General features: G+C 36.5%; 1 non-coding gene across 1 annotated transcript; it reads left to right on the forward strand.

Moving 5' to 3' along the window:
- The first annotated feature begins 542 nt into the window (after positions 1-542).
- LOC116524945 lies at positions 543-649 on the forward strand. The gene has a single exon (XR_004257543.1). It is a non-coding gene; the product is annotated as a U6 spliceosomal RNA (small nuclear RNA).
- The last annotated feature ends 9,030 nt before the right edge of the window (positions 650-9,679 follow it).

Here is a 9,679-nt window from a genome sequence, read left to right on the forward strand (position 1 = left end):
AGCACTAGTGCCTGTCTCCAGGATATCTGTTTGTATTTCCTCTGCCACCATCAGAGGTATCATGAGGCCCTACCCAGGAATTCCACTCCTTCAGGCAGCACCAGCAGGTACCAAGAGGAGCCCTAGCAGCCCCAGATAAACCAAGCAGACCAAACTAGCGCCACAAAGTCTCTGAAAATGTAATTGTCATTGGATGCACAAGCTACAAAATTAGGCCAGGATCTTCTTGCTAAACCTAAATGGGATGACTGCCTACTAAAACAAAAGATTTAAATCAGACTCTGAGTATTCTAACACCATAGCCAAATTCCAGGATAGAATGAAAAATTACCCATCAAACAAAAAATCAGGAAAACTACAACTTGACTGTGAAATGACAACTGACACTAACCCCGAGATGAGTCAGATGAAGAACTTATTGACAAAGATTTTAAAGCAGCCATCCTCAAAATAGATCAATGCGGAATTGCAAATTATTTAGCAGCAAATGAAAAAAATAGAAAATCTCAGCAAGGAAGTCGATGTTGTAAAAAAGTAACATGGTGCTCACTTCAGCAGCAAATACACTAAAATTGGAATAGCATAGATAAGATTAGCATAGTCCCTGTGCAAAAGTGACATGAAAATTCGTGAAGCATTCCATATTTTTGAGAAATCAAAAAATAAACAAATGGAAATTATAAAACTAAAAAATACAACAAATATAAACTTAATATGTTCAATAATAAAGTGAAGGTAACAAAGGATAGAATCAGTGAACCCAAGAATAGATCAACAGAATTATCAAATTTACCCAGTCTTAACAAGAAAAAGAAAAAGGACTAAAAACAAACAAATAACAGACCCTCAAGGACTTGTAACACAATAACAAAATGTTCAATATTTACATTCATCAGAGGTCCAGAAGAGAGGGGACAAAAGAGAGTGAGTTTGAAAAAGTACTTTTAAAATAATGGCTTAAAATTTTCCAAATTCAGCCAAAAAAATATAAATCTATAGATTCATAAGCTGAATACATCTCAAACAGGATAAACCCAAAGAAATTCACTCTAGGACATTTCATAATTAAAAATTTGAGAAGCGAAGTGCAAAAAAAAAAAGTCTCAAAAGCATACAGAGAGCAACAACACATTACCTATTAAGGAACAACAACTCAAATAACTGCAAATTTCTTACCTGAAACCATACAGGCCAGAAGGAAATGGCACACTTTCCAAGTGCTGAAAACAAAGAACTGTCATCTTCAAATTCTATATCCAGGAAAACTATACTTCAAGAATGAATAACTTTTTTGAGCAGAAAGAAATGATGGAAGATGGAATCTTGGAGCATCAGGAAAGAATTAACAAAACGCGCTGAAATATGGCTACATACGATAGATGATCCTCCTCATGAGTTTCATAAGATACACAAGATGACTGAAACAAACATTATAACACCATCTGATACTCAAGTCAATAATATTTAAAAATGGGAAAGGTAACAGCATTTAAATGGAAATAAGATTTCCATGTGTCACTCAAAGCAGTAAAATGTTGCTATCAGTAGACTGTGATAAGTCACACGTGTATTGTAATGACAGAGCAGTCAAATGGTAACTATTCAGAGAGGTGTACTCAAAAACATAATAAATAAATCAAGGTATAATCCCCAAAGTTCTCAATATCTATTTGGGATTCTGCATATTAAATGACTCAATATAAATAGAAGTATACTTTGTTTGCGGCAAAGTCCTAGACTAGGAGCTACCTCATTCTGAGACAGAACTAGTCTGTAGCATGTTTCTGACTCTTAACTAGGAATGTAGATCACCAGAAATTCCTGGACCTTAACTGCCACGTCTTTGAAATAGGAGTGGCTGGAGAAGTAAGTCTGAAAGACAACCTGGACCATACCCAGTGATAATTCTATACATTATTACAGGCTTTCATTCTTCTCATCCATCCTGTGTTATCCCTTATGATGCAGATAGCTCTCAAAGTGCTCTGAAAACTGTAAGAAAATTCATAATCCAAAGAGGATATTGTACAACACACTCCAAGCTTTCACAAACCCCAAGTAGAGAGGAGAGGAAGTGACAGAGGAAGACACTTCAAATGAAACATAAACCCACTGGAGCATGGACCATTTCCCCTTAGAGGAATTATTCGTTTCTTTCTCACCTCTGGTAGCGAACACAAATAAGCAAAGCAGAGTCAACTATTAACAGCTGTTCATTCAGCATCCTCTTAGACCACTATATCAAATCTCTGAAACTAAAGTAACTATACGAAAATTGGCTGATGCTGATCATGGTCCACCAACTTAACATGCTCTCACTTCTTCCTCAGTTCACCATGCTATCCTATTCTAAGTCTGTGTAAGTGGCAAGATAATTTATCTTTCAGAAGTGCTAGGTCATATATGGATGGTTGGGTACACCAGACAATGAAATGCATTTAAAATAAAATATGCCTTTGCTATGGTTTTTTGTTTGTTTTGGGTTTTTGTTTGTTTGTTTTTTTGTTTTCAGGACAAAGTCTTGCTCTGTTACCCAGGCTGGAGTACAGTGGTGTGATCTCAGCTCACTGCAACCCACGTCACCCAAGTTAAAGTGATTCTCCTGCCTCAGCCTCCCCCAGTAGCTGGGATTACAGGTATGTGCCACCACAACCAGCTATTTTTTTTTTTTTTTAAATAGAGACAGGGTTTCACCATGGCAGCCAGGCTGGTCTTGAACTCCAGAGTCCAAATGATGAGCCCTCCTCAGCCTCCCAAAGTGCTGGGATTACAGCTATGAGTCACCATGCCCAGCCTGCTATGTTTCATAAATAAGTATAAACAACTTAATTGTACCATTTACCATAAAAGTTAAAAGCCTTCCATTTTCTTCTCAGTAATATGTAAGGATTTAAAATACTATACACTTCCTTTAGTCTCTTATGTTATATGGAATTATTTTTCCTAGACAGAAACAGATGAAATCACACAGGAAGGCAGTCCAGTATAGTGGTGAACATACTTGGGCTAGAACAGGCCAGTGTGTGCACCTGCTGGTGGAGTGTCCTGGCTCAATACCCTGAGGCTCAGTTTCTTCATCTGTGAAAAGGATATGGTAATACCTAATTTATAGTAGTGCTATAAGAATGAAATGAATTTCTATATCTCAAACACTTAACATGTGATAAGCTTTCTACAGTGGTTATTATAATCCAAGAGCATGCTCTTTGTCAGAAACTTTACCACAGGTAGCAATGCTTTTGGAGACAAAGTAAAACATTTCAATCAGATTAGTAAAGGTTATGGCACAAAAATACGTCAAGTTCTATGGACAAGATAGATGTTACCTCTAAAGCCAAAATTCTCCCTGCTTATGTTTGGGACTCCTAAGATCTCTGGAACTCTAGTATCAACCCTATGACTACATTGCTGGTCCATTCTCTATCTTCTATTATATGTTAGAACGATGTTAACCCTTCCTACTTTGGTGTAATGTGTTTCATAAATGAAAAAATCATATTTCTTAATTTGTATAATATAATGTTGACACTAATGATTTTTTTTTAAAAAAAAAAAACTTACTTCAAGCATGTGTTCTTTTCTTTAGGTGAAAATTTCTGGTTAAATGCACATAATTGTTAAGAATATCATCCTCATAGTTTTAGTCTGTGCTAGAAATGCAAGCTCATCTTTTCATTTTTAGTACCAACTCAACATATGCCAAAATGGTCACCTCAAAATATGATCTAGTAAATGTATATATCCTGATCATTGTATGATAGACTATTTTTTCATATTAAAATTTTTTTCTTGGGTTTGACTCTTACAGTCAGGAAAATAAAATGCTTCACAACAATAATATTATTATGGCTTATAACCAGTTACAAAGTACTTTTAAAACAGCTGATTTTCTTTAGAACAAAACTCTTTAAATTAAAATGATTTTCCACATAAAATGTGTAAATATATTCAGCAAATACAAACCATAACAAATGTATCACATAAAATAAATGAACTATAAATTTTACTTGTAAATAACTCAGGTTTCTATGGAGTGATACTGGATATATATGCTTTAAAGGCCAACTTAAAGACAAAGGAAGTTACTAAAAAATATGATATAAAAATCCTTTATTGATGCAAAATGGATTCAGTTTAATGTTTTAATTCTGTAACTTAAAAAATCTAGAATTAAGACCAAAACAATTTCTATGAATGTATATTTTCTGGTATTATATGAGGCTATCTAATTTCAAAAGTTGATATGTATTTTTAAAATGTTAAAAATTACATTGCTCATATCACTTTAACATAAGGGGTAAAGGATAATACCATCTCTGAGAAAGGACTAAATCTTATTTAAGAATTTGATGGCCACAATGTCACAAACAATAAATATTCCTCATAATATGCTGTCCAGCAAAAAAATCAAGAGAGGAATAGAGAGAAACTAAGATGAACAGAGATGTATGGTGAACAATCTAGAATGATTCACTGGAGATCTGACAGGCCCTGAGCCACTGACGATTATAATACTCTCAGCTCTATAAAAAGGCAAGGGGTAAATGTTCTTGGTCTTTAATGAAACAGGCTCTTTGGTGAAAGAAAGGGTACAGAGAATAAACTATAAAGAACATACAATCACCTCAGCCAAAATAAACAGGTTACTTGTAAAGGCAGAATAATCAGACTAACCCCACACTTTTCTATAACAATGTTCTATAACAATGTTAAAAACCATGGTCCAGTAAAGCAACATCTATATGAGTTCACAGGAACTGTTTTGATTCATTAATTTTATCTTCTCTCTTGACATTCACATATCTGGACAACAGAAAAAATCTTCTCAGATAAAGGATATTTGTTGTCTTTCCATGGTGAGACTACAGGTTACTATTTTCTTTCTTTGATTCTTAACATTTCTCAATATATCTGTACTGATCATATGTTATCTTTACAGAACAAAATTATTATTATTAATGATGCAGAGATTAAAACGGAAAAAGCAAAAATTACAGAGAGCATAAGGATGGCTTACTATTCAAAGAATAGTAATTTGATTTACATCAGCTTAATTGTTCTAAAATTTTCATATCAAAAAAAGACTTAACCTTTGACAAAACACACACACACACACACACACACACACACACACACACACACATACACTAGACTCAGAAGAAAATTACACTACAGAAGATAAAAGCTAAGGGCTATTTCCAACCCAAATAATTCTGCTTCTCATCAGTTGCTTCCTGTTTACTTGTTCTTTGGAAATAAATAATCAGTGTGTTTTTCTTTTCTTTTTTTTCTCCTTATGCATATTTTAGGAACATTTTTCTATTTACTAGGAACTAAATTAAGTATCTAAATGTTCATAAACGGTAAGCAATTTTAAAATGTTTTACTTAAATTATCTTAAAATATTAAGATGTTTGTTTAAAATTTATAATTCATTAATACTTAATATATGATTAATAAATTAATATTGATATTTTATAATTTTATATTATTAATACTATTAACAAGTTATTGTCTAGATGGCTATTTTTATTAAAATTTAAATGTACCAAATTATAATTATTTTCATCATAAAGCATTAAAACAGGAAATCACTATTGAAATTAAGTCTTGTGCCACATAATATCTTTGAGAGAATCTCAAAGGGAAATATAAAGCAGAATAATCTAAAAGGATAAATACATTTTAGGAACTGCATTAAATGGAACATTCTAGTCTTTCAGAGAGATTCATTAGATAGTGAGGTTACCTAAGCACTATGAGGAAGTGCCTTTTTTTTTTCCTGTGGACCAGAAACTCCCTGACATGAATACGACTTCCTAGGAGGTCTTGAAAATGCAAAAGGCCAGCTCTTGGAGTTGCTCTTGCTGGAAATAACTATATTGGAGGGAAAGGGTGGCTGTGCCCAGCATCCTTTCAGAAGAACTGGTGTGGTCATGTAGAGAAAAATGTTCAAGGAGTCTTGTAGTTTCCATTTCAGGAGGGAATAGAGAACTACCAATCAGATGCCAGGGTAGTACTGAAACCAACCACATAGTCCCATAGACTGTTCTTTTGGATAAACATAGAAATTGACCTTTTTTGTCTTAAAGCTTGAAACTTATATTTGTTTTATCTGAGTTCCTTTCTCAGAAAAGGACCGTCAGGCCTCTCAAAAAAGTATCAAAGAAGTAAAACTCACCAGATCACTGCACCAAATGCCACATCCCTCATTCATCATGATTGCTTCCTTGCCCCCTCTCTAGTTCCTATTTCTTACAAATTGTGACTTTTCTTCCCCTCTATGTGAACCCCTGGTTTTAGTCAGTCAGGGAGATGTATTTGAGCCTGAACTCCCATCTCATCAGCTGCAGCACCCAATTAAAGCCTTCTTCCTTGGCAATGCTTGGCATCTCAGTGACTGACTTTCTGTGCAGTGACCTAGATCAAACCCTTGGTGTTTCAGTGACAGTGTGACATCATCTTAGCACCTTCTTGTACAGGCACACCTCATTTCACTGTGCTCACAGATATTACATTTGTTAGAAATTGAAGGTCTGTGGCAGTCCTGCATCACACAAGGATAGTGGCACCACTTCTCCAGCAGCATGTCCTCACTTTGTGTCTGTGTCACATCTGGTAACTCTCACAACATTTCAAACTGTTCATGACTATATCTGTTATGGTGATCTGTGATCAGTGATCTTTTTGTTTCACTTCATTTATTAAATAAAGTGTTTTATTTATCTATTTATTATTTATTTTGAGATAGGGTCTGGCTCTATCCAGTCTGACTGGAATGCAGTGGTGTGATCTCAGCTCACTGCAACTTCTGTTTCCTGGGATCAAGTGAGCCTCCCACCTCAGCCTCCCATGTAGCTGGGAATATGGGTGCCTACCACCATGCTCAGCTAATTACATTTTTTGGAGAGACAGGGTTTCATCATGTTGCCCAGGCTGGTCTCAAACTCCTGAGCTCAAACTATCTTCCCGCCTTGGCCTCCCAAAGTGCTGGGATTACAGGCACGATCCACCACACCTGGCTCAAATGTTATTTTTAGGGCAGTTTCATTTCACAACATAACTGACCAATAAGTACAGAGAGAAAATCCCACCTAGGACTTTCATAGCTAGAGAGGAAAAGTCAGTGCCTGGCTTCTAAGCTTCAAAAGACAGGCTGATTCTCATGTAAGAGAATAATGCAGCTGGTGTGTCTCTAAGCAGAAGCCAGTGCTCATTTACCATTCCAAAAATCCTATAGCCCTTAAGAATTATGATAAATGTACTCTACCTCTCTACATATGCTCTATAAATGGAACAACAAAGTTTGAATAACATATCTGTTTATATCATGGCTTACCGAATATTTTAAGCCCATTATTGAGACCTACTGCTCAGAAACAAAGATTCCCTTCAACATATTACTGCTCATTGACAATGTACCTAGTCACCTAAGAGCTCTGATGGGCATGTACAGGGAGATTAATGTTGTATTCATGACTACTAACCCAATATCTATTCTCCAGCCCATGGATCAAGAACTAATTTTGACTTTCAAGTCTTATTTAAGAAGTACATTTTGTAAAGCTAGAGCTGCCATAAATAGTGATTTTTCTGATGGATCTTCGCAAAGTTAGTTGAAAATTTTCTGGAAAGAATTCACCATTTTAGACGCCATTAAGAACATTCATGATTCATAAGCGGAGGCCAAAATATCAATATTAGTAAGAGTTTATAAGAAGTTGATTCCAATCCTCATGGATGACTTTAAGGGGCCCAAGACTTCAGAGGCAGAAGTTACTGCGGATATGAAGAAAGAGCAAGAGAAACTAGAATTAGAATTGGCACCTGAAGATGTAGCTAAATTGCTGCAATATCATGATAAAACTTTAATGGATGAAGAGTTGCTTCTTATGGAGGAGCAAAGAAAGTGGTCTCTGGAGATAGAATATACGCTGGTTGTCATTGCTGAAATGACAACAAAGGATTGAAAATACTCCATCAACTTAGTTGAAAAAGCAGCATTAGAATTTGAGAGGATTGACTCTGATTTTGAAAAAAGTTTTACGGTGGGTAAAATGCTATCAAAGTGTCACATGCTATTGAGAAATCTTTTGTGAAAGGAAGAACCACTCAATGTGGCAAACTTCATTGCTGTCTCATTTTAAGAAATTGCCACAGCCACTCCAATCTTCAGCAACCACCACCCTCATCGGCCAGCAATGATCAACATCAAAACCAGACCCTCCACCAGCAGAAAGATCATGACCTGTGCCGGTCATGGTGGCGCACACCTGTAATCCCAGCACTTTGGGAAGCTGAGGCAGGTGGATTGCTTGAGCCCAGGAGTTTGAGACAAACCTAGGCAACATAGCAAAGTGTCATTTCTACCCAAAATACAAAAGTTAGCCAGACGTGGTGGTATATACCTGTGACCCAGCTACTTGGGAAGCTAAGGTGGAAATATTGCTTCAGCCTGGGAAGTAGATGCTGCAGTTCACCAAGATTGTGCCACTGCACTCCAGCCTGGGTGACAGAGGAAATCCCTGTCTTGAAAAAAAAAAAAAAAGTGGAGGATTTGAAAACAAAATTAAGAAGCAGTCTTAAGGCCTCATGTGATGGCTTATAATCCCAGCACTGTGGGAGGCCAAAGGGGGGTGGATCACCTGAGGTTAGGAGTTCAAGACCAGCCTGGCCAACATGATGAAACCCAGTCTCTACTAAAAATACAAAATATTAGCTGGATGTGGTGGTAGGTGCCTGTAATCCCAGCTACTTGAGAAGCTGAGGCAGGAGAATTGTTTGAACCCAAGAAATGGAGGTTGCAATGAGCCAAGATCACGCCATTGCACTCCAGCCTGGGCAATACAAGTGAAACTGTCTCGGAAAAAAAAAAAGAAGAAGAAGAAGCAGACTTAAGATACTTCAAATTTTTTTAATTTAAGAAAAAGAAAAGGCCAGTATGGTGGCTCATGCCTGTAATCCTAGCATTTTGGGAGGTCGAGGCAGGTGGATCATGAGGTCAAGAGATCAACCATCCTGGCCAACATGGTGAAACCCCGTCTCTACTAAAAGTACAAAAAATTAGCCACGGTGGTGCATGCCTGTAGTCATACTACTGTTGTACACTTAACAGACTACAGTATAGTGCAAACATAACTATCATATGAACCAGGAAACCAAAAAATTTGTGTGACTCATTTTATTACAATATTTGCAGTGTTGCAGTGGTCTGGAACCAGACCTGCAATATCTCCAAGGAATGCCTGTATCTTTCCCATATGCCTATTTCCCAATTCAGATCAGAATTAACATGTATAATAATGAAAAGGGCTGGGTGATTGTTTTAAGGGCCAGCCAGAAAGCAGAAAGGCTAGGGAGACAGTATCTCAGTCTAAAGGAAACCTAAAAGGCAGAAACCCTTGGGTGATAGGAAGTGAAGGTAGGTGGATAGATGAATATACTTCTGGGTTACTGAGGGATGTGGGAGGGAAAAAGGAAAGCACAGTATCAATGCAGAAACAATGTGACTACATTACAGCTTTTAAATGCTTAATAACAGAAAATGGAAAGAAAAACAACTTCTTTCTAAACACACCCTACTTTTGACCACCCATGAGGCCAGATCTCTTTGCTGTGACCCTTTTCATCACTGGATGACTAGAAGAACTTCACATCACAGAATCTTGCAACTTGTGAA

This window comes from Sapajus apella, unplaced genomic scaffold, assembly GCF_009761245.1.
Source record: "Sapajus apella isolate SASKATOON/1434 unplaced genomic scaffold, GSC_monkey_1.0 scaffold46, whole genome shotgun sequence".
Taxonomy (NCBI): Eukaryota; Metazoa; Chordata; class Mammalia; order Primates; family Cebidae; genus Sapajus; species Sapajus apella.